Source organism: Pteronotus mesoamericanus, unplaced genomic scaffold (genome assembly GCF_021234165.1).
Source record: "Pteronotus mesoamericanus isolate MK-2021 breed Mesoamerican mustached bat unplaced genomic scaffold, CSHL_Meso_final contig_82, whole genome shotgun sequence".
Taxonomy (NCBI): Eukaryota; Metazoa; Chordata; class Mammalia; order Chiroptera; family Mormoopidae; genus Pteronotus; species Pteronotus mesoamericanus.
In genome coordinates this window covers 26576167-26602445 of record NW_026555265.1, presented here as the reverse complement: position 1 = coordinate 26602445, position 26279 = coordinate 26576167, and the positions used below count along the sequence as shown (strand labels likewise).

The 26279-nt window shown below is 34.4% G+C and overlaps 1 pseudogene; it reads left to right on the top strand.

Moving 5' to 3' along the window:
* Positions 1 to 26279, top strand: part of LOC129079832 (tropomyosin alpha-4 chain-like) — a 47393-nt pseudogene that overhangs the window by 2450 nt on the left and 18664 nt on the right.

Genomic DNA, 26279 nt, shown 5'->3' with positions numbered 1-26279 from the left:
TGGTTTTTACTGTTCACACTTAGAATATTCAAGGAACTAGGTGGATATCTGTGAAAAACTGGGATATCACACACATTACCTATATAATTACACTGTGCTGCACCATGAAGATCCCTTCTTCAGGAATAAAGAACTTGTCCTGACTATTAAAAACTTCTTGTCTGACAATTCTCTTCAGCAATTGGAGAATACTTTTCCTAAAGATATGTCCTCTGCCCTAGATGACTGCATTCATTAACTTCTAGATACAACGTATATATTCTCAGCTATCTTGCTCCAAGTTAGGATCATCTTGAAAAACCACCCCAGCTTTGGGATTCCCTGTGGAGTTCATTGATGTCTTATATTTGTACCACAAACACTAAAACTGCTCAGTCCTGCTACACTGTCATAGATATTGTTCCCAACAACACTAAACTCCATGTCAGCCTTAGCTTTCTGGGGAAGTCAATTTGTGACACTCAGACTTTGAGTATATTAACATGTTATGAGTAAGAATTATAGGTGTATGACTAGATATTTAGATAAATACATAGGTAGGTAGAAAGGTAGATAAACAGATTCATTTTTAAAGGGGTCTAAATAGTCATGTCATTTAATCCCTTCATACTGAAGGTGAGAAAACTACTGTCTTGTGATGGGGGTACCCTGTTCCCTGCAGAATCCCCAAGGGTCACCACGGATGAAGAAATAAAGTAAGTCATTCCAGACACTCTCGGTCTGCCAGGAAAAGGGGGTGGGGAATCCCTCTAGTGGAGAATGCCCCGAACCCTTCTCTTGAAGTGGCTTTTATTGAAGACAATATGCACAGGGGTATAGAGCATGCATGCAAAGCGCATCAACCAATGTCAAAAGGCTATGTTTGAAGGAACACAGAAATTTGCCTCAGTCAGGGTCTGGTAGACAGGGTGGCACCTAGTCGGCCCTGAAACGTTGGAAACTGATCACATTCTCTGCTGGACACCAAATATCAGTACTCATTAACTTGAGGGCATTCTTAGCAAAGTAAGTCTCATAAGATTTAATTCATTCCTTTTCCAGGCCTAATTTTCCCCGGGAACCACCTGATCCAGTTCAGGTCTGTACCTGCCTCTAGTATTGTTTCACTGACCTGGTCAGGTGGTTGAAACAGAGCAGTCAAGAGATAAGAAGTCTTCATTCAGATAGAATGAGGACTCTGGCCATGACAAAGCTGAGGAATGAGGGTCTTTTCCCCCTTCTCCGTGTCCCCAAAGTCCTTCCTTGATGGCCCCCCCGCCCCATGCAACTGTGCCTGTCTTAGGTTGCCCTGCCATCGAGGGGTCTTACTCATCATTGACTAACCAGACATCCTCCAGGTCCAAGCACAGTGATATGACAGAGGTAGAGGCTGCACCCTGCAAGGGCGACAGGTTTTGTCTCCTCAGTGGCCTATTTTCCCAAGGCCTCCTTGCTCAGCTCCAGCCTTGGGGCCCTCTTGCCTTTCGGCAAGGCTGCAGTCCCTTAAACCAGGCAGCACAGTTCCCAACAGTTTTGTTTTATATTACTCATACAAAGCCCTATGGCTAATGAGCGGCAAAAGTCTAAGTATCTAAGCCTCCAAACCACCAAACCAGGACTTTCTGCCACCACATAAGATTGTGAAATTTAAATCTATAATATTACTTTACTCTTTTCATGAAGTACCTTTACTGTTTCTCAGCTTTAATCACTACTCTGTTTTCTCAGTTTCCAATATGTAAGATGTGAATGTGCAGATCTTTTTGATAATCTGTTACATATGTTGTTGAGTAATTTCATTGGAGTCTCTTCTGATTTATTTACTTAATAACTTATTAAATATTATTTTATACCCTGCCTGGTGTGGCTCAGTGGATTGAGTGCCAGCCTGTGAACCAAAGAGTTTCAGGTTTGATTCCTAGTCAGGGCACAAGCCTGGGTTGTGGGCCAGGTCCCCAGCAGGTGTGCAAGAGGCAACCACACATTGATGATGTTTCTCTCCCTCTCTTTCTCTATCCCTTTCTCTCTGTCTAAAAATAAATAAAAATATAATCTTTAAAAAATAAATATTATTTTATGAATTATAAATATCACAATATTTGAACAATAAATATATTAATACCTTTATTAATTTATAAATATTTAATATTGTTTATTATTTAGAGAAAATTCTGTTGCCTATAAGTGAACATATTGAAAATAATGTATGCCTAGTTTCATTTTCAACTCCCTTTCCCTAAGGGTGATTTACCTCATCATAAACACACATTATTATTATGTGCTATCATATACATTAGTTATAAAATATACTTCATAAAATTTTATAACCCCACTATTCCAATTATATCTAGCTTTAACTTATCATTTTAGTTTATTTCAGCTTCCCCAATCTCTAGGCAACTTTGTATGTACTCTTATTGACTTTATTTCTGTTTTTCTCTTTTTTCACATTTGACTTTTTTATTTCTAGTGTCATCAGACAAGTGACCACTAGAGAGCTGTTCTTCATCTTTTCATTACCTAACAGAAGTGGAAAGATGAAAATGACCACCACAAAAACAACAACAAAAAGTGTGAAAAGAAAAGGGGGAAAATGGTATTTTTTTATACCCTGAGATATGAAGGAGCATTCCAATTCCATGATTATGGGTTTCCCAAAATCATCTACTCATAGCAATATAGTATCTGTGCTTGCTCTTTGATTATCATCTTTTACCATGCAGCTAACATTATATAAATGTGTGTATTTGAAAAGGTATCAGGCAAGTCTTTGGTAATGACTCTTTTCCTCTTATGTAGAATTTCCAGTGACATATCTCGCTAGAAAAAGAGATTAGTTACTAAAATTCATTCATTATTGTGACCTTTCAGCATTCACAGATACTGAAACAGCGAATTCATCTAATTAATAGACTGTCTTTGGAAAAATCATGTGCTATATATAGTTTTATGATTACACTCTGTAATATTATTCAGCTGTGATAAAGAAGGAACTCCTGCCAATTGTGACAACTTGGATGAAACTTTAGGGCATTATACTAAGTGAGATAAGTTACACAGAGAAAGACAAATACTGTATGATGTCATATATATATGTAATCTGAAGAAGCCAAACTCATAAAAGAGAGAGTTGTAGTTGTCAAGGGCTAGGGGTGAGAGAAAGAAGGAGATGTTGATTAGAAGGCTCAAACTTCCGGTATTTAAAATGAATAAGTTCTGAGAACCTAATGAACAGCATGGTGATTATAGCTAATAATACTGTACTATATAATTGTAAGATGCTAACTGAATAGTCCTTAAATATTCTCAGCACAAAATAGAAGCATAATTATAAGGTGATGGAGGCATTACCTAATGCTGATGTGTTAATCATTTTACAACACAGAAGTGCATTGCATCAACATGTTATATACCATAAATGTATATAACATCATATATAAATTATATCTCAATAAAGCTGGAAAAAAACAAAAAAAATGCACTTAAGACACAACCATGACAAATTTGTAAATAAGCCAAAATAAAATATATATATGATATATTTTTATGAGAAAGACAATTTTATTTTTTTTTAATGTGCCAAAAAGTGGTTGAAGGAAGAAGCACCTGGGCCATGTCCTAAGGGGCCTAAGATGAGACCAGGCCTAATCAGGACTTGGGAGAAGCAGCTGGAAGGGACCCAGGCAGGCCCAGGGATGGGACTTTGTTCTGCTGCACAAGGGACCATCTGTAGCTGCAACCAGACTTGGAGGCAGGGTAACCAGTGACCCTGCTCTTCTCCACTTGTGTGGTCTGGGGAAGGGCTCATGCAGAGGGCTCCCTGCAAGTGATCATCTCAGAGTGATACTCAAATCCACAGACCCCTCTGTCCCTCCCCTCTAGGCCACTGTAAACATGAGAATGGTCTCACAACTGACAAGTCCCTCAGGAAAAACAAATAAAAATAATCCAACAAATCCAAATATTTTAATTTATACAATTTTAGTTTCTCTTATATAACCTCAGTATATATTCCCATATTTTCAAATTGAATCTCATATTAATTCCTTCTTTCCCAACCATCATCTTATTTCAATGTCTAAAAATTTTATACGTGGATATTTTTTTTCCTGTCACTAGTTTATTTCCTATATGATCCATTGACAAAATGCTGTTAGACAAATCATGTATACTGTTGTAATTTTAGAAGAAAATTTTTCATAATTTTTCAATATTTTCTTATTGCTTATTTTGCGACTTTTTAACTTTTCTAAGCATTCCAATTTTAGAAGAGTCTGGTCTCAAACCTATTTTGTAACTACAAATTCTAGTTTTATATTACAATATTTTTTTGGTGAAAGTGATTTAACTTAAAGTAGTTTAAATCAAAAAGGGAAATTCATTGGCACATAAATTTCATAACTCTAAATCATAGAACAATATCTAGTTCAGTTATAATATGATGTAATAGTCAATCACCAGCCAGGTTTATATCATGTGCCATTCCTGCTGGGTTAACATACCAGTACCAAAATTAGTGCCGGTAGCCACTAGCACTGCCTACTTAGTCATTGGTATTTTTCCGGGAAAAACATAAGTGTCCAAGCAATCTCAGAAAAAGTTCAAACATTCACTTTGTTGAATGAGTTTATGTCATATATTCACTCAAGAACCAATCACCATCACGGCCAAAGACAGACTAACTTTATTGTGTTAATCAAATCCTTGTTATATTGGTCGCTATAACCAGGAATGGAATGAATTCCATGGCTGAGAACTTGGGGAGCAGGAATTTCCCAAACAAAGTTAAAGTTTCTTTCATCAGATAAGAATGCTGTCTAGCCAGCAACAGGCATGCGTTGCTCCTCTTATACGCCCTATTATACTCCTACCCATATTGGCTACTCATTGCCTCTTGAGAACGCCATAGTATTTTCATCCATTCACTTCATTCATTCTTGTTCTCCCATCTTAATATTTTAAAATCACCCTTTACACATAGTTCAACTTCAGGCTTTCTTGATTTTCCAATTCCTGGTTGTTATGCTGTCTTCTGGATCATTGGAATTATTTAAAAATTATATGGAATGTATTTTATTTTTCCAACTTCTCCATTATTTAACTACTGATGTGTAAGTAGCCAGTCCCCTGTTATTAAATTTTAAAAACTTAACAAAGAACCTGAATTAATTGTTTTGACATTTTCCAAAATATCCAACCTTATAAAATGCTGAGCAAATTTATAGCCAGAAAAGATATTAATTTGTTTATGAGTTATTTCAAAGTCCAAAGGAGATATAATACAAAAGGTTAAACTTGATGAAATTATTCTATTTTGGGGTCTATCAATAGTGTATTTTATACAACACATGAAAAACATTAATATATTACTTTATATAAAAATATCTTCTTTTGGTATTATTACAAAGAAATTTTATTTAGGTTAATAGTTCCCTAAATAGCCAAAGTGATATTAAAAGAGAAGAACAAAGTAGGAGGATTCACACTTCCTAATTTCAAACTATACCATAAAGTTGTGGTAATCAAAACAATATAGTACTGTCATAAAAACTGACATATGGACCAATGGAACACAATCAAGACACTAGAAATAAACCTTCACATTTACATAAAACTAACATTAAACAAGATAACTAAGAATACTGAATGAGGAAAGAATAGTTTCTTTAATATACTATGTTGGGAAAAGTTAATAATCACAATAAGAAATTTAAAATTAGACCCCTATCTTACATTACTCACAAAAATTAACCCTTAATGATTGTTGAATAGATTTCTAAAATTTGGAATGTTTGCTTAATTGGCCATTGAAAAATTTATAAATTAATGTTTGTTGTGTAGAAAAATTGCAATATAAAATCTAATATAGTAATATATCAGAGAATAATAGATGTAAGCATATTCCTATTATATTGGTAACATAATAAACCAAAATATTATATTATTGTAGTTTTGCCCATTTGTGAAAATTGTAGATTGGACTGAGATTGGAATACTAGTAGGAGGACAAATCATGATAAAATTAAAAATAATTGGCATTTTTACAGAATTCACAGGAACATATTGTTAGTTGTTGACTTTACACAAATATCAGGTGAATTAAAAAATAATAATAGCACAACTAAATTTGTAATTGAAATTATTAGATATTAAACATGTAAAGATATTTTTATACTCTACAAAATTAAGTGCTGGTGCATGCATTGTATTTATAATTTGGAATACATATTAAAACTGTGATATTTTATGTATTTATATTTAATCTTAGCCTTTTCTTATAATAAAAATTTATTATTAATTTTGAATGTTTATCATAGAGTACTTGATAGAAAAATAATTTTCTAGTTCAGAGCTAATTATTTTCAACACATTTCAATATAACATTACCTCTGAATAAGAAATAAACTGAAGGAAATGAGAAAGAAACTATTGGCTATATATTATGTACTACAGGATACTTTTTCAAAAAAATATAATCCAGAATTATCATTTTCAATTCATTGTTTTAGTTGACATTTTTAGTACTATTTTTTTCTCTCAAAATCACTACACTTTTACTTTTAGTGACAACAGTATTTAAACAATCATTTAAACTTAATATTGGAAGCTATCAATGGCTTATCCCCACAAAAACAAAGCAAAGCAAAATCATCCTCCAACAACAAAAAGAAGTTATCAGTATCAACATGCTTAAAAGTTAACTCCAAAGTACAATTGAAAAAAAAAAGAATAAATCAACACAGATACACAAGTAGCTCAGAGCTCTATAGTGATTTTTATATATATAAAACTCCATAAAAATATATGAAGATGATCATTACCCAATTTTTATGCTTCAATTCAGTTTAACTGCCCTAAGTTCCGAGTCCCATCTATGAGAGAGGTAAGTCTCAGATACCAAGGACTAAAGAAGAAAGCTTACTATATTTGTTTATATCAATTTGAAATTAGTTAAATCGATGTCTTCTAAGAGATATATATCTTTCTGAAATGTAAAATTTTATTTTTATCAGTTTTCATGTTGAAACATCTCTGTAAGTGTTCATATATGTTTATAACAGGATTTCTTACTTTTAAAAACGTCTTTAAATTATCTGTTTTTAAATGCACATACTGATTCAATATAGCTATTAAATTGTGAAGGAATTTACACTCCTCTTTACTGCATATTGCAAAATGATCTTTAACATTTCATGCCATCCAAAATATTATACAATATTTATCAAAATCTCTTTTCACTGATAACATTAGTTATCAATACTGCTTTTGTATTATTCAAATTTAACAATGTTTAAAAACCTTTAGGCCAATTTTCTATGGTATCCTCTTGGATGATTTTGAACTGGTATCATAGCCTGTAGCCACTCCTTTAATGTGCTGTTTGCATACATCCAGAAATTTCTTATTATTTATAGCTAATTTCCTCAATATATTTATTTTACGTCTTTCATCAAAAACAAAGTTTTGGTTATCATAATTTCTGTTGATCAGGGACAATATATTTTTTATCAAATCCCCATTTCTGTGTATTACCAACAGCTGACAGCCTGTGGCTTCTATGTATATTTTACAATTTTAATGTGATTTGGTGACTGATGTCCATGTTCAAAGGTACACATTACTTGGTATAATTGATGAGATATAAAATATTTCCCAATGCTTAATGACTGAGAAAACTGCAAATATTGTAGTAAGTATTCTTTCAAAGATGTCTACAGTGTAATTTGGTATAGAATGAAGATGTATAATCAATGTCAGTGGTGTTATTTTTTAAATATATATAATAAAAGACTGCAATGAAGATGTTATAATGTAGAGTAATTAGAAATTTCACTCTCTATCTATTGACAAGCCATCTTTCATAAATGGAAGCAACAGAATTCCTGGAAATTGAGATGTCTAAACTTAATTTTAGGGGGGAAAAGGAAGCTACTGAGATGTCAATAGTTAATATTAAGAGAGTGAGATTAGTAATGCTAATTCATATTGATATGAATGACATGCTTTGAAGATAAACTTCTCCAATTGTGTTATTTGGATTGAGTATTGTTAACTTCAATATCAGGACACATTTTCAAAACTGAAAAGAAAACCCTGATAATGGTAAAGTGGTTAGTAAAAAGCTTTATGTGTCTAGAATACATCATTACATAGAAAAATTTACTTAAAACTTTGCAATAGAGGAGTTTATATCCAAAAGCTGAATTAGAGTTCTAGCCCTATCTCATTACAAAATAGTTTTAGTATAAATTTTATTATTTTATCTTCAGTGTTACTGTTTAGCGTTGGGCATTTAGTTAACTTGTCTGAGCTTTTGTTTTCTCACCAATAGGACAATAAAGTGCAGAATATTCTCTACAAAAACTCCAGCATGTGTAGGAGACACAAAGGAAATGAAGAAGATAAAGTAAGTGTTAAGTATTTATAAATTATGGAGCCATACAAAGAATGTTGTTATACTAGTAACATAAATGCAGGCACTGGAGTTTGTATAGAGAATATTCTGCTACTATTCTTGAGCTAAGGTTCATCAACAGTATTTAACTGAAATTAAAGAATTTCTTACCACAAATGCCCAGAGAAATCTTATAGTCTACATCTTTTTAACATGTAAGTCCAAGACATACTCACTTAGTCTTACTTCAGCAGTAGTAATGGAGACGTTCACTTATTTTACCTAAGGACTTTAAAACATCAATCTTATTTTAGATACCTGGAAGTGACATATTTCTAAACACCTGATGTGTAGTAAGTGCCATAGTACTACATATCAGAGTAGTTTCATATCAATGAGATCATGTTTGTTCCAAACACCACTTCATGGAGGCCCACCTTCAGTGTCCCAAATCCTGGTGCAAAACTTTTATTGCAAATAGAAGACACAATGACACATGTTCAAAAGAGAATGTAATTCAGCAATTGCTGTGTAAATTAGGAAATTTAACTTATAGCTGCACAATTGTGAATGATTACAAATTGTTTCAACAAGGGAAAAAAATAGAGCGTATTTATTGAGTGATCTACAAAACCTAAATGTTCTGTCAAATTAAATCCATACTTCATATTCCTAATTCTCTGTCTCCTAATAGATAAGAAATTAGGATTCAAACATTTTGCCTAGGAGGTAATGTTTCGGGGGTGTTCTGGTCAACTACTTGGAGGAAATGGATAATGTTACAATCACACCCTATTCACTGGACTTATAAAATTCTTAACACAGGATGGCAACCCAGAAATATATGTACGGCTGGCTGAAGCCACATTCAATAAATAGAACTTTAAGGAAAATTGTTTGTCAGTAACCAAAGGCATTAACCAACACAAATGCCTTCTGCTTTCTGCTTATCTGCTGGGGCAGATAAGTAAGGAATCCTAGTAAAGTCACAAGATTTCCACCACAGCCAAGGTATATAGAAACTCAGAGGTCAAGTTTTGTGGAAAACCTAGATTGCTGAAATTATTTCTACCCTAATATCAATGAAAGCTAAGAGATGGGCTATTCCTAATACAAAGCAATTGCTAGGGTTCTTAGTTCTAAATTAAATGGAATCTAATTCCAATACCTTAGCTCATTGCATTAAAATCTGTATCTTATACTTGCAGAGTCCAGTGAGATTTTATAATACATTTTATGTTTGAGTCATATCAAGGAAGAAAATAATTATTTTGCAAATATAAGAAGACTGGATGGTGGAAGTTGTGAATTCCCTTTCTGTTATGATTGTTAACGTGTTAACTTCCTATGTGACTAGGGGAATTTAAAAAACCTAATGGACATGGATGTCAAAGTTTCCAAATGGAAATAAAAGCATAATTTGCATAAATGTTTTTAAAGAAAATGGAATATATGTATATATAAATACATACTGATATATATTCAAATAAACATTTTTATATTCAAATAAAATATATGTATATTCAAAAGTTTATTAAAAAAATTAAATTGTATTGTATTTCTCCCATTGCCATTTAGTCTCCTTATACCTCTCTCCTCCCACCCCCTACAATCACCACACTATTGTCCATGTCCATAAGCCCTTTTACCTTTTTGCTTGATCCCTCAGCCCTCTAAATTCCCCACCCCCTATAGCTGTCATCCTGTTCTCCATGAGTCTGTCTCTATTTTGCTTGTTAGTTCAGTTTGTTCATTAGATTTCACATATGATTGAAACCACATGGTATTCATCTTTCTCTGGCTGGGTTATTTCACTTAGCATAATGTTCTCCAGATCCATCCTTGAATATATATTTGAGCACATATTTATTAATAATTATAATAGAAATCCACGTATTATCACCAACAGTAAAACAGCACATTTAAGTATGGCTGATACAACTCAGAGAATGTCTAGTACAGGTTATCCTGTGTATGGTTTTCATCCTGTCTTTATTTGCTCTGTAATTGGCTAAGATTTACTACCTAAGGGAAAGAGTCATTGCCAATTTGACTTTGTAATGCTCAGTGGAATCTAGTTTACCCTTAATATCTTCTTCATTGAATAAATAAAAACATGAAAAAAAATTCTTGTGAAATTATTGCTTTTCCAAAAATAAATCGATCAGGGGTAGGCAAAGAGCTTATGGAAAATAAAAAGTGAATAAATATTTGTGATAGAGATGGTCATAAAGTTTTTGTCAAAGGTATGCAACTTGATCATTTTAACACAAAAACAGCCATAGACAATATATTAAAAACAGATGCAGCTGGGTTCCAATAAACCTTTATTTGTAAAAACAGTGGTCTAGATTTGAACTTGTGAGTCTTAGTTTGCCATCCTCTTATCTAGACAATAAATTGCAGGTGTATGAGGGTTTATGTGCATATCTATGTATATGTGAACATCTGTAGGTATTTACAATGTATATGTATATATGTACATACACATATACATTATCATTTGTACATATATAGTAAAATTTATATGTAATATTTATATAGTAAATATAAAAAGAGCATAAATAAATATATATCAATGTGTATATATACATACATATTTGATTAATAGAAATTTTTAAGTAATAAATGGCAAAGAAATACATAGGTCTGTCTGTAAAAAGTCCATCCATTGTTAATATAATGAGAATGGTTTGCACAACATCAGTGTAACCTGGTAGCCAAGGAGAGTATACTGGAATGCACATGCTTGAACAATGATGACTTCACTGTACTAGTCAGTGGGGAATGTGGATCTTGTTGAGTGAGCATGTGTACCGTGTGACCGTCACATTCAAAATGACTTAGTGAGTAGAGTAATAGATCTGCATAAAATATTGCATTAAGCTTGAACATTCCTCCATGAAAACTACTTGGATGATTCAGAAGGCCACTGCCATGGTCAGCTGGTGACTGGTAGCTTCATCATGACAATGCACTCACTCATGCATCATGTTTTGTGCAGAGTTTTTTGGTGAAACACCAAATCCCCCATGTGATTCAGCCCCTCTACAGCCCAGGTTTGGTGCCCTGAGACTCCTTGCTTTTTCCAAAACTAAAATCATCTTTGAAAAGGAAGAGATTTCAGATCATTGATGAGATTCAGGAAAATTGACAGGACAGCTGATGGTAACTGGAAGAACTATGTAAGGTCCCAAGATACCTACTTGGAAGGAGCTGAGGCATCACTGTCTTCTGTACAATGCTTCTGGTAACTTGCATCTTCTTCAATAAATGTCTCTATTTTTTATATTACATGGCTGGATACCTTCTGGACAGACCTTGTATGTATGTTTGTTTCACATATATTTATAAATTATATAAATATATAACACAGCTAGCATATTAGTGAACTCTAGCATTACAAAATAATTATTGTGAAGAAAGAATAGAAAGAAAACCAAATGATTAGAGAATATAAGGGCAGGAGATAATAGAAGGGAAGTGAATGAAATGAAAAGAACTGGGAACCAAATTTGAAAAGAGATGAATGAATAATATATAAATAATGAAAGGTTCCATGATAAATAGGGTGACTTTTATTGGAATAAATTGGTATTTAATACAAATATATTCTTTATAAGAATAGGAAAGTATACTACTTTTGGAAAAATAAGAGATTAATGCATCAGAGTCTCTGTGATGTGTTTATTGGCTTGAAATATCATCAATCACCCTACATAACTTGGCCACATCAGAGACATAGTATTTGCACATTACTATTTTTTAGTGTAACATATTATTGTTCTGGTGGAATAGGCCCCCTCTCTAGATCTTAGACCTTGGTATTTCTTATGAATGGTCTTAACCTTGACCAAGTAATGCTGAATCTCTATTGCTTTGCTTAGCTATAATTTAGATTGGATGCACGTATATTTTTTGAACCAAAATTAATTAAGTTGGGTGACCACCTCTGCCTCTTGGGAATATCACTTAAATGATAGGCTCTTTGGTTTTCTTGCAAAAAAAAACAAAAACAAAAATAAAAAACTGTAGGAGCTTTCTTATTTCCCTAACATGAAACAAAATATAGGTTTTTTGGAGGGACCAACTAGATTCTCCTGGGATTCTAGGCTACCTCAAGGTTGGTGGTCCATAGATCCATGTCCACCTTTGAAACCAACTCTTCTATATTCTTATTTGTTGTATGTGTTTTGAGTATGTATGTGTATTTTAAAAGTAATATACTTTATTTGAAGAATATGTTTTAAAGTTCATCTTACAGGTTGCTTCCTTGATGATATTTAATGTATTTGGCTATACAAGATCCTAGTCATTTAGGGTGAACAACTTAAGCTCCTTAAATTTACAATAGCTCCTTAAAAACTTTGTTTATTTGTTTATTTGTTTGTTTATGTTGAGGGTGTTATTGTACTAATAACCACTGTGAACAAATGAGGGTTGGACTTTCATCCTTATATTTTTTCCAACTCATTCTACTGTATATATTCTTGCTACTGTATTAATTCTTCAAATACTTACTCTTGATCAAACACTTAAAAGTCATCTGAAATAAAGGAGAGCAAAAATGGTGGCCAAGTAGGTAGAAGCTCAGTCCACTTGCTCTTGCACCCAACTCAAACATTTGGCTGATATTGAGAAAAATAAACTGAATAATCAATGGAATCTTAGCTGATATGAAGTTTGGAAGCTAAGGAATACAGAAGATGCTTCACAACAGGAGGTAAGGTAATTTTACAGGTGGAAGAGGGAATAAATACTTCATGTGTAGCACCTGCAGCTGCAGAAAGCCTGGTCAGAGATCAAAGCTCTGCAGCTTCCTACCCTCCCAGGGCAGGGAATCCCTAGAACCAAGCTGGAATCAACTTGGGTACACAATGTTGGAGAGATCAGGCTACACACACATGCACAGTGAGCAGCACACCAATAGTTGCAGTGGCAAACACCAACAGGGAGAATGCCAAAGAGAGAGAGAGAGCCACTATCTGCAACTGGGTCAGGTGAATGAGGCTGGTTTTGTCCAGCCATGACTATAAGAAACTATTGACTTATTGGGAGAGGTGGCATCTACAGAATGCCACACAGTGACTCAGTGCTTCAGTGGAAGTGCCTGGCGAGAATTATTAAAAGGGGAGCTGAGGCATGCTGGGCAAAGACCCTACCTGCAGCTGCCCTGCCACAAAGGGAAAGGATTTAGGGTGTGGTTTGTTCCCACTACATATAGTTGGGCAGACTGACCATGAAAGGTGTAAAACAAGGGGATTTCTCAGTCCCAGCTTGGTGCAGCTGCAGGACAATTGCTGTGCAGCGTGGAGAATGCAAGCCGCCATCTGCTAGTAGGACAGTGGACTAGGAACTGTGCACATGAGATTATTTAACAGAACCTCTTTCCCTGGGAGAACATCCAGGAAGGCCACATCCAGACCCCACTTCCTGCAGTAGTGAAGAAGATCTACAAAACAGGCAGGGCAGGCTCAGGAACTCTGCAGGGTGCATTTACACAAGAGAAAGACATCAAGAGGAATGCCCAAAGGGCTGCTTTTGAACCTCTCTCAGGGAGACAAAATACACTGGTTCATAGGGGTCTATTTCAAGGAGTTCAACACATCAAGAAGATCAGAGAGCAGTGAATCAAGAGGGAACCAGTGCCTCACCAAGCCTTAGCTTGCACACAGAGCTTTCATCAGTACTAAGCAGAAGAAAACCGATCCTTGTACACAGATTACCCCATCCCCCATGGAATGGGCAGCTAATTAATCAGACACTATACATTATAGAAAATAAACTGGGACAGACCAAGACAGTTGGTGAGGGGTAATACACCCACAAATTCCCAGAAGACTGTATAGTGCCTTCCAGAGGAGACCAAGGGGTCCCACCCTCCCGATCGCAACAGAAGCGCCCTCTAGAAGCAAGTGAAGGTGATACAGGTAGTGTTGCCAGATATTGGACCACCCACTCCAGGACCGTGAGCTAATAAAGCACCAGTGGCAGATCCAGAAAGAAATCAGAAGGTGAACAGCAAACGGCTGAGAGGAATTTCACCTTGAGTGAAATTCTTCCGAATTTGCATTTTTTCCTTAGTGTCACATAGCCTTTTAATATTTCTTCCTTTGCTTCAGTTTTATTCCAACAAATTTACTACTTTCTTTTCTTTTTTCTGTTTTATTCACATTTTATATCATTTTTATTTTATTGTTATTCCAAATCTTACATTGTACCCTCCCCTTGTCTTACACCATTTTACATTCTTCCTGCCATTTCTTATTTTCATTGTAAATTTTATTTTATCCCATGTTATACCTTGTTCCTATTCCTTACTCTTACTATATCTCTTCCCTCTGTCCTCTCAAAAGCATTCTTTCCTCCTTTAATTAGCTCACATTCTTTTCTCCCCCATATGATATTCTTATTTCATTTCCACCTTTATAAATTGTGGTTCATTGGCTGTAGTAGATATTATGGTTATTGTTGTTCTTCTTCAATGGTAATCTTATTTGTTTACTATTTTTTGTATTTCAGATCTCATAGGTTACTCTCCCCCTGTCTTACTCAATTTACCTTCCTCCTGCCCTGGCTTATTTGAGTCAGGTACTTTATTTTATTTTTCATTTCTTAGCCTGGATTCTATTCCTTACTCTTATTATTTTTCCTCCCCCTACCCTCTCACAATCATTTTTCTTTACTGAAGACATCTCATATTCTCTTTTGTATAATATTCTTATTCTCTTTCCACATTTATTAATCTTTGTTCAGCTCTCATTGATATTGACACTGCTGTAGTTTTTCACCAGTTTTGTTCCCTTTGGTTCATGATCTTTTTAATTTTATTGCAAACCTCATAGTATAATCTTCCCTTTTCTTACTCTATTTTGCCATCACCCTTCCCTGTTTTATTTACATTTTACATTTTATTCTCTCCCTTTCTTTGCCTTGTTTCTACTACTTACTCTTATCATTTCTCCTCCCTCTCCCCACTCAAAATCATTTTTCTCTTCTTTTATCATCCCATACTCCTTTTTTCCTATCTTATAATATTCTTAATCTCTTTCCACATTTGTTCATCATTGCTCAATTGCTGTTGATATTGCTGATGTGGTAGGGGGGTATTTTTTTCTGGTGTGGGTTTGATTTTCTGGTAATATCGCTTTGTTAGTCAGTACCTGTACAGTAGCATACAAGACAGCATGAGAGTTGTGACTCCCAGTCAGCCAGATGGAGGGGAGAACCCAACAACAAATGAGTCACCAATAATAAAAACACAAGTACAACAAGAGAGCTCACATAAACTTAATAAAGGGTAACCCTAGAGCATCCAGATCAGGAGGTCGAAGAGACTGCATCACTGAATCCCATAGAACTCTGACCACAGAGGTCCACCCCAGGCAGGAAAAGCAGAGCAACCTGAGATGCAGAAACAAACAAAAAGAGTCACCTAAAATGGGGAAACAAGAACCTCCAATAGAAAGGAATGAAATAATCCCAGAAAAAAGATAAAGGAAATTGAAGTAAGCAAACTATCAGACATAGACTTCAAAATAATGGCTATAAGGATACTCAAGGAAATTAATGATAACTATAAAGAACTTCATAGTAACTACAGCAACATGAAAAAGGACATATAAACTATGAAGAAGAACCAGTAAAAAAATGAAGAATACAATTTATGAAATAAAAAATAAACTATAAGGAGTTAAAAGAAGACTGGATGAAGCAAAGGACCAAATCAGTGAGCTGAAAGACAAGATAGAAATAAATGTCCATTCAGAGCAACAAAATGAAAAAAGGCTAAAAAAGAATGAGGATAGTTTGAGAGCTTCAGCATGACATGAAAAGTAACAACATTTGCATCATGGGACTATCAGAAGGAGAAGAAAAGGAGGAAGAGATAAAATACCTGTTTGAAAAATATGGCAGAAAATTTCCCTAACTTGTTGAGTGAAAATGTCACAGAAGTTCGAGAAGTACAGAGGGTCTCAATCAAGATGAATCCAAAGAGGCCTACTCCAATACATATCATAATTAAAATACCCAATTTTAAAGACAAAGAGAGACTCTTAAAGGCAGCAAGAGAGAAAGAGCAAATAACATAAAAGGGGCTTCAATAAGGCTACCAGCTGATTTCTCAATAGAACTATTATAAACCAGGAGAGACTGGCATGAAATATTCCTAGTAATGAAAAGCAAGGACCTACAACAAGACTACTCTATCCAGCAAGGCTCTCATTTAAAATGGAGGGTGCAATAAAGAACTTCCCATACAAAAGAAGGCTGAAAGAGTACACCTCCACCAAGCCAACAAGGCAAGAGATGCTAAAAGGAGTGTATAAAAAGGAGAAGAGAGAGAGAGAGAGAAACACAGGTAAGGAAAAAAATGGCATGAATAATTACCTGTCAATAAAGACCTTAACTGTAAATGGATTAAAAGCTCCAATCAAAAGACATAGGGTAGCTGAATGGAAAAGAAAACATGAACCACACATATGCTGTCTACAAGAGACCTGCAACAGAACAAAAGATTTACACAAACTGAAAAAGAAAAGATGGAAAAAAAATATTACAAGCAAATGGACACAAAAAGAAAGCTAGAGTACCAATACTTATGTCAGACAAATAGATTTCAAAAAAAAAGCCATTAAAAAGGACAAAGCAGGTCAATACATAATACTTAAAGGAAAAATCCAACAGAAGGGTATAACCCTTGTAAATATATATACACCCAACATAAGAGCACCTAAACAAATAAAAAAAAATCTTGGAGAATTTTAAGAAAGATATCGATAGCTACATAGTCATTGTAAGATATTTTAATATCCCACTGTCAACAATGGATAGATCTTCCAAACAAAAAATCAGCAAGGATATTCTGGCACTGAATGACATTCTAGGTCAAATGAACTCAATTGAAATATACAGAAACTTTCACCCCAAATAAACAAAATATACATTTTTTTCAAATTCACATGGAACATTTTCAAAAATAGACTACATGGTAAGCCACAAAATGAGCCTCAGCAATTTCAAGAAAATTGAAATCATATTGATCACATGCTCAGAACACAATGGATCAAAACTAGAAACCAACCACAAAGAAAAAGCTCAAAAACATTCAAATACATGGAAAATGAATAACATTTTATTAAATAGTGAATGGGTCAGCAATGAGATCAAGGAAGAAATAAAAAAAACTATCTCGAAACAAATAGAAATGAGCACAAAACAACCCAAAACTTATGGGGAACAGTGAAGGCAGTATTGAGGGGGAAGTTCATAGCAGTACAGGCCTACCTGAAGAAGACAGAAAAATCTCACATAAACAAACTAACTCTACATGTAAAAAAAAACTAAAGGAACAACAACAAACAACCCTCAGAGTAGGAGGAAGGAAATAATCAAGATAAGAGCAGACTTAAATAAGTAGAGACCAAAAGAACAATTCAAAGGATCAATAAATCCAGGAGCAATGTCTTTGAAAAGATAAAGGAAATTAATAAATGCTTAACCAGATCCATTAAGAGAAAAAGAGAGAGAACTCAAAAAAATAAAATCAGAAGTGAAAGAGAAGTTACAACAAATACCATAGAAATACAAAGGATTGAAATAAATTATTAATAGCTATATATCAGGAAATTGGATGACCTGCATAAAATGGACACATTTCTAGAAACATACAATCTTTCAAAACTGAATCAAGAAGTAGAAAACCTGAACAGACCAAAACAATTAGTGAAATTGAAACAGTAATCAAAAAACTCCCAGCACACAAAGGCCCTGGACTGAACAGCTTCAGAGGCGAATTTTACCAAACATTTAAGGAAGAACTGTTTCGTATCCCTCTCAAACTATTCCAAAAATTCAAGAAGAGGGAAGAGTCCCAAACTTTTTTAACGAGGCCAGTATCAGCTGAATTCCGCAACTAGATAAAGGCACAACAGAGAAAACTATAGGCCAATATTGCTAATGAACATAGATGCTAAAACCCTCAACAAAATACTGGCAATCTGGTTTCAGAAATACATTAAAAAGATCAAACACCATGATCAATTAGGATTCATACCAGGGTTGAAAGGATGGTACAATATTAATAAATCAATAAATGTAACACAACACATAAACAAAATGAAGGACAAAAACTACATGATCATATCAATAGAGGCTGAAAAAGCATTTGATAAAGTCTAGCGACCATTTATGAGAAAAATGCTCAGCAAAGTTGGAATAGATGGAGCATACTTCAACATAATAAAAACCATATATAAGAAATCTACAGCCAAAGTTATACTCAATGGGAAAAAACTAAAAGCTTTCCCCTTATCATCAGAAACAAGACAAGTGCGTCTGTTCTAACTACTCTTATTCAATACAGTACTGGAAGTTCTAGCCACAGAAAAGTGATCAGAAAGGTGATCAGAAAAGAAAAAAGAAATAAAAGTTATTCAAATTGGAAAGGAGGAAACATTTTTTTGTAGATGACATGATAGTGTACATAGAAAACTCTATAGTAACCACCAAAAAACTACTCGATCTAATAAGTGAATTTGGCAAAATAGAGGTATATAAAAGCAATATGCAGAAACTGATGGCATTTTTGTATACCAGCAATGAAATATCAGAAAGAGAAACTAGGGGAAAAAATCCCATTTTCTATAGCAACAAGAAAAATAAAGTTACGTAGGAATAAACTTAACCAAGTAGGTAAAAGATCTGTACTCAGAAAACTGCAGAACACAGAAGAAAGAAATTAAGGAAGATATAAATAAATGGAAATTTATACTGTGTCTATGGATTAGAGGAATTAACATCATTAAAACATTCATATTACCCAAAGCAATCTGTAAATTCAACAAAATTCCTTTTAAAACACCGATGACATTTTTCCCAGATCTAGAAAAAATAATTCAAAAATTTATATGGAACCAAGAAAGACCCCAAATAGCCTCAGAAATCTTGAGAAAGAAGAACAAGACAGGATGGATCACAATACCTGATATTAAACTATCTTATAAGGCCACTGTAATCAAAATAGTCTGGTACTGGCATAAGAAAGACACATAGATCAATGGAACAAAATAGATAACCCAGAAATAAACACATGTATCTATGGCAAATTAATATTTGACAAAGGGGAAATGAGCATACAAAGAAATAAAGATAGACTTTCAATAAATAATGTTGGGAGAACTGGAATGGTACATTTAAAAATGAAACTAGACTACCAACTTATACCATACACAAGAATAAACTCAAAATGGATAAAAGGCTTAAATATAAGTCTTGATGCCATAATAGCCCTAGAGGAAAACAAGAAGGAAAATTTCAGATATCCTATGTAGCAATATTTTTGTCATTGTATTTCCTAGGGCAGGGGAAATTAAGGAAAAATAAACAAATGGGACTATATCAAACTAAAAATCTTCTGCATGGCTAAAGAAAACATCATCAAAATGAAAAAAGAACCAATTCCATGAGAGAACATATTTACCAATGATACCTTAGACAAGGGTTTGATCTCTAAAATATATAAGGAACTCATATGACTCAACACCAGCAAGACAAAACATCCAAGTAAAAAATGAGCAAGGTGTCTGAACAGACACTTCTCCAAGGAGGACATACAGAAGATCCAGAGACATATGAAAAATTGCTCAACATCACTAAGCATCCGAGAGATGCAAATTAAAGCTGTATTGAGATATCACCTCACACTCCACAGAATGACCATCATTAATAAATCAACAAACAACAAGCTGGTGAGGATGTGAAAAAAAAGGAACCCTAGTTCACCATTGGTGGGAATGCCAACTTGTGCAGCCACTGTGGAAAACAGTTTGGAATTTCCTCAAAAAACTAAAAATGGAACTGCCTTTTGACCCAGTTATTCCACTGCTGGGAATATACCCTGAGAATCCTGAAACACCAGTTCCAAAGAACTTATGCACCCCAATGTTCCTAGCAGTGTTATTTATAATAGCCAAGTTCTAGAAACAATGTAAGTTCCCATCAGTAAATAAGTGGATCAGAAAAACTGTGGTCCATTTACACAATGGAATACTATGCAGCAGAAAGAAAAATGGAACTCCTACCCTTCACAATGGTAGGAAGTAAATGGGTGGATGGAACTGGAGAATATTATGCTAAGTGAAATAAGTCCGTGAAAGACAAATGCTACATGATCTCTCCTATAAGTTGAATCTAATGAACAAAATAAACTGATAAACAAAATGGAACCACAGGTGTGGAAATACGGAGCAGACTGAAAGTGACCAGAGAGAAAATTAACAGCTTAGAATTGACTGTGGAAACATGGGGTGGGATGGGTGGAGGAGGGCAAAAGGGGTCAACTGAGACAACTGTAATAGAATAACAATAAAAATGAGTAGAATAAAATTTATTAACAATAAAAAAATGATATGAAATAATCTCTTCCTCAAAGATTCCAATTCTATATGGGCAAGCTCAGGTCAACTTGTTGTCAATAGTAATGGAATAATTATTCAGACTCTGAGGCTGGATAATACCTGACCTTAAGAATGATGTCACCATCATTTGCCATTCTATCATTTACCATTAACAAAATACCCTCAGCTTGATAAAACAGTAGGCTTTTCATGAAATAAATTATAACAAAAGATGGTAATATCAGTTTTTTTTAACTTTGCTATTTTTATATTCCATCCATAATCCCTATCTCTTGAGTCAATAGTCTTCATTATTATTACCTTTTTGTTAACCTGGCTCTGATATTTTCAATTCAGCTCTTACATTCTCAATTCATCTCTCCAGGTTATGCTTCAAAAACCTTCTTACTACTCTTGAATCCTTTGGTTTTGCTTCACCATTTCTAGAACCAGTCTAGGTGATGACACCAGTATTATCACCTGATTCCAGGAAAGTTTTGAGAGGGATTATGCCTTTGATATACTCTTTCATTTTCTTTATAATGGCGCCTTTGGCATAGGTACTAGTGGTAACTATTGGACATTGAAATCACTGTTCAAAGCTATCAATGGGAAATATTGCAGAGTAGCAGGAAGTTGGCAAAAATCACACTAAGAGAACTTTCTACACATTTTTGATTTCCCGTTAGTAGTTAGGCAAAATACAGCCAAGAGAAGATTCTTTAGAATGCCAAAGTTTCACCCTTTTCTAGAGGTTAGAACAATGCTTTATTCCTGAAATGGAATGAAATGATATCAAACAGAGAACATGGGGGATTATCATGGTTTAAGATAAAAAGGCTATGTGTCCTTAGATTGTTGGCAAAATATGATTCTAAAGAATTCAGAGTAGGTAAAACTCCACACGTATTTGTGGCATCCCAGATACTGAGCTAAACTGTGCAGTAGCAAGAATGGTATTGGGTCCTAAGTCTTGTGGGTGTGAAAATACCCATGATATACTTTTTGTTTTGGTCCAACTAGGGAAAAATTTTGGATGGCTGGTAAACTATTCCTACAAAATGGATTAATCAGTAAATAAGTTTTCAGAGAACTGAGAAAGAAAAAGGTAGATAAAATGTAGAAAGTATTCATAATTTTTTTCCTTTTATTCATGCAATTTCTCATCGAATTGCAAAACAATGCAATATAGACAATGGACAATAATTGTCCATTCTGTTCAAGTGATAATCTCTCAGAAGAGGAGTTCAGTAGGAGTGGTTCTCAGGGTTCAAGATAGTTAATAACATCAAAGTCTAAGGGTACATTATGGTAAAGTTCTAACCCCCTACATATAATATTCAGTCAAATATATAAAATTTATATTCATATTTCTTTAAATGTTTGTTTCTTTTTAGTTAAATTTATTAATTCTAAATTTTTCTGCACAAAATATAAGATTTTTCCCTCCCTAAATTAAAGTGACTGTAGAATTCCAGATAGCTTTGAAACTTCCCTCAATTCTGCACTATTTTTTTTAATGAAATCTTCTACACATATTTTAGTAGATCTTTTCTGTTCTTTATGGCTTCTTAACCACAATGTTACAAGGTTTAAGAGTTAACTGTTTTGTATTGATTAGTGTTCATTTGTGATTAGTAAAATCATATTAAGGTTTAAAATATTGTTGAAGGTTTTAATATTTTTCTTTTCTTTTTTATCCTTAATTCACCCTGGGCATATAGACAACAAGTAAATGCTGAATTGAGTTATAATTACCATTAATATGTTATAATATGAAATTATTTATTTGAAAAGAAAAAATGAGTTTTATTTCTGATATTTTATGTTCTAAAATGAGATACTTTCAAATAAATATTCAAAGCAGAATTTAAGCTCATCCTTTCTGCCTTTCCATTTCCCTTTTTAATTACTACTATTGTTTCAGTAGAAATTTTTTAAATGTTTTGACTATATTATTTTTTAAAGGTGAATGACCTAAAAAAACAAAGTTACTGATGTAAGGTGGGAAATAGAGCCCTAAAACAGGCCTCCTGATGTGCTTTATTTTACCACAAGTATGCATTAAAAGCTGTAAGATGTCTTAGATTAGGATCCCTACATAGGTAGATTTCTAAAGGAACATACCTTATTTTTAATGATCTAGATATTAGTAGAACAAATGAGAACAATAACATGATCTGAAGGTGAAAGTGCTGAGAAATCACTTGCTGAACTAAGTTTTCTAAATTTGGATGACTTTTTAAAAGTCCATTTGATGTTGATGTAGCAAGAGATCAGTTTGGTGCTAGTCAACTTTCTTTCTTTTTTTAATTCCTTGTCACAGAATAGCTAGCAATGAGAGCAGGTGCCAGAGGCAGCCAAACCTGAACCACTGCATCCAACAGGATCAGAAGTCTGGTTGCATCTGTCCCCACTTTCTGAGAACCAAGTGAATTTCATATAATGTTCTGAATTCCAAAAAGTTCAATAATATTTACTATATGCCTAAAATGTTTCAATTACTGTGTTTTATACTGCGAAGGGCATAAGCTTTTCAAAAAGCATAGGTGTCTGCTTCCCCTGAGCACCCTGAGCACTCTTTTGCTGACTACATCTATTAATCATCTATTTATCTATCATCTATCTATAGATATAGTAATACAGAAAAAATTGATTTTTTATGATGTGTTAGATTGGTTTCCTTAAAGCTTTTAATCTTTACCTCTTTCTGTATCTACAGTTCTCATCATGTAAATTTGCAAGGCTCTCCCATACTGATTCTGATCTTGGTCATATTATTTGCTTTGACCGGTGGAATTCTAGAAGGTATAATATAATAGACTTGATAAAACATTTGTGCATTTTCGCTTGTGCTTTTTCCCCTGCAATCACTATGAAAAGGATATGTTACCAACTGGATGGCTAAATTATGAGATCCACAAAGAGCAATCAGGTTTCGTTCATCATCTCACCGGAGGCCTGCTATATTAGCCAGGGTAGGAAAGTGCTGTTAATATCAGCTGACCCACATAGCCAATGACCCTAGATTCAGGAACACTGGATACTATGGCTGTATGCTGCAGAGGTTTTTTTCCTTATAATTATTATGACAATAAATATTGAATACCAATGGCAATGCATTATAGCCTAAATTTTGTGGAAGAGTCTGCAAATTGAGGTTCCTGTGAGGACTGAATCATAAAATATTAGTGATAATCCTGCACTTAATAATATTTCAATAGTTGTTCATCTTTTCTTATTCCAGACAGCATTGAAGACTGCCATCAATTTTCATTCAGAATAGTATGTGTGAATGCAAATAAGACAGTTAGATAAATAACCCAATGTTAAGGAGCTTTGGTCACATGAAATAACATCAACACAAACACACATTTGCCCATAAGCCCATGTGCACAGACACACATATGTCACCAAATATCTAGTTTTTAAGGACACATTTTCCTTAACTGTTATAATATCACAAACCTTTATTCTGCACAATCAGAGCACACATCATTTCAAACTTTTTAAAATTCTTGAGATAATAAAATAGAACTGAATGACTAAAATTTCTCCTGATTGATTTCTTCAGCTACTTGTTCCTTTGCAGTCAACGGTCACTAGCAATTTGGTTTCAGGAATCCCTCTACAGAGCTGCCTCCTTCTCTTGTTTCTTATTTCCTTATTCATGCTCTGGATTTGTCTCTTTCTCTCATCCTTCCATAGTTTTTTTTCTTTTTATGTATGAAATATGTTGAATATTTCTTTTTTTTTTTAATTTATTTTTTCAAACACATTTGACTCTGCCTACCCCCCACCACTTTCCCTTGTCCTCCTTCGCTCCCTAAGCTCTTCCCCTTTGGTTTGGTCCATGAGTCCTTGCTATATGTTCCTTGACTTTCCCCTTCCTTTCTTTTCCCCGCCCCCCCTCCCTCCTTCCCTCTTGTCTCTGTTGATTTCTTTTCCTTTCAGTGTTGCTGGTCATATTTTCCTTGCATCTTTGTATTGTTGGTTAGGTTCCACTTATAGGTGAGATCATATGGTATTTGTCTTTCGCCCCTTGGCTTATTTCGCTTAGCATAATGCTCTCTAGTTCCATCCATGCTGTCGCGAAGTTTAGTAGTTCTTTTGTTCTTTCGCTGCGTAGTATTCCATTGGGTATAGGTACAATAACTTTTTGATCCAATCATCTACTGATGGGCATTTAGGTTGCTTCCCACACTTGGCAATTGTAAATTGTGCTGCTATGAACATTGGGGTGCATAGGTTCTTTTGAATTGGCGTTTTGGGATTCTTAGGGTATAGTCCCAGCAGGGGAATCACTGGATCAAAAGGCAGTTCCATTTTCAGCTTTTTGAGGAAATTCCACATTGCTTTCCACAGTGGCTGCACCAGTCTGCATTCCCACCAACAGTGGACTAGGGTTCCCTTTTCTCCACAGCCTCGCCAGCACCTGTTGTTTGTGGATCTGGTTATGATGGCCATTCTGACTGATGTGAGGTGGTACCTCATGGTGGTTTTGATCTGCATTTCTCTGATGGCTAGTGATGCAGAGCATTCTTTCAAATGCCTCTGGGCTCTCCGTATCTCCTCCTTGGAAAAGTATCTGCCCAGGTCCTTCACCCATTTTTTGATTGGATCCTTTGTCTTCTTGGAGTGGAGTTGAGTGAGTTCTTTATATATCTTGGAGATCAAACCTCGATCTGATGTATCATTAGCAAATATGTTTTCCCATACAGTTGGCGCCCTTTTCATTTTGCTGATGTTTTCTTTCGCCTGCAGAAACTTCTTATTTTGATGAAGTCCCACTTCTTTATTCTTTCCTTTGTATCCCTCGCTTTAGGAGACATATCAGTGAAAAATTGCCAGGTGGGATATCTGAGAGTTTCCTGCCAATGTTCTCCTCTAGGACTTTTATGGTGTTGTGACTTATATTTAAGTCTTTTATCCATCTTGAGTTTATTTTTGTGTAAGGTGTCAGCTCATGATCCAATTTCAGTTTTTTGCATGTAGCCATCCAGCTCTCCCAACACCATTTGTTGAAGAGGCTATTATTGCTCCATTTTATGCTTCTGCCCCCTTTGTCAAATATTAGATGCCTGGGCATAGAGACCTGGGCTTATTTCTGGGTTTTCTATTCTGTTCCACTGGTCTATGGATCTGTTCTTGTGACAGTACCAGATTGTTTTGAGTATAGTGGCTTTGTAGTAGAGTTTGATGTCCGGTATTGTGATCCCTCCTACGTTGTGTTTCTTTCTATAAATTGTTGCGGCTATTCGGGGTCGTTTATGGTTCCATATAAATTTTTGAAATGTCTGTTCTATTTTTGTGAAATATGTCATTGGTATCTTAATAGGGATTGCATTGAATCTATAAATTGCTTTGGGTAGTATGGACATTTGATGATATTAATTCTTCCAATCCATGAGCATGGTATATGATTCCATTTATTTGTGTCTTCCTTAATTTCTTTCTTCAATGTTGTATAGTTTTCTGCATGCAGGTCTTTTACCTCTTTGGTTAAA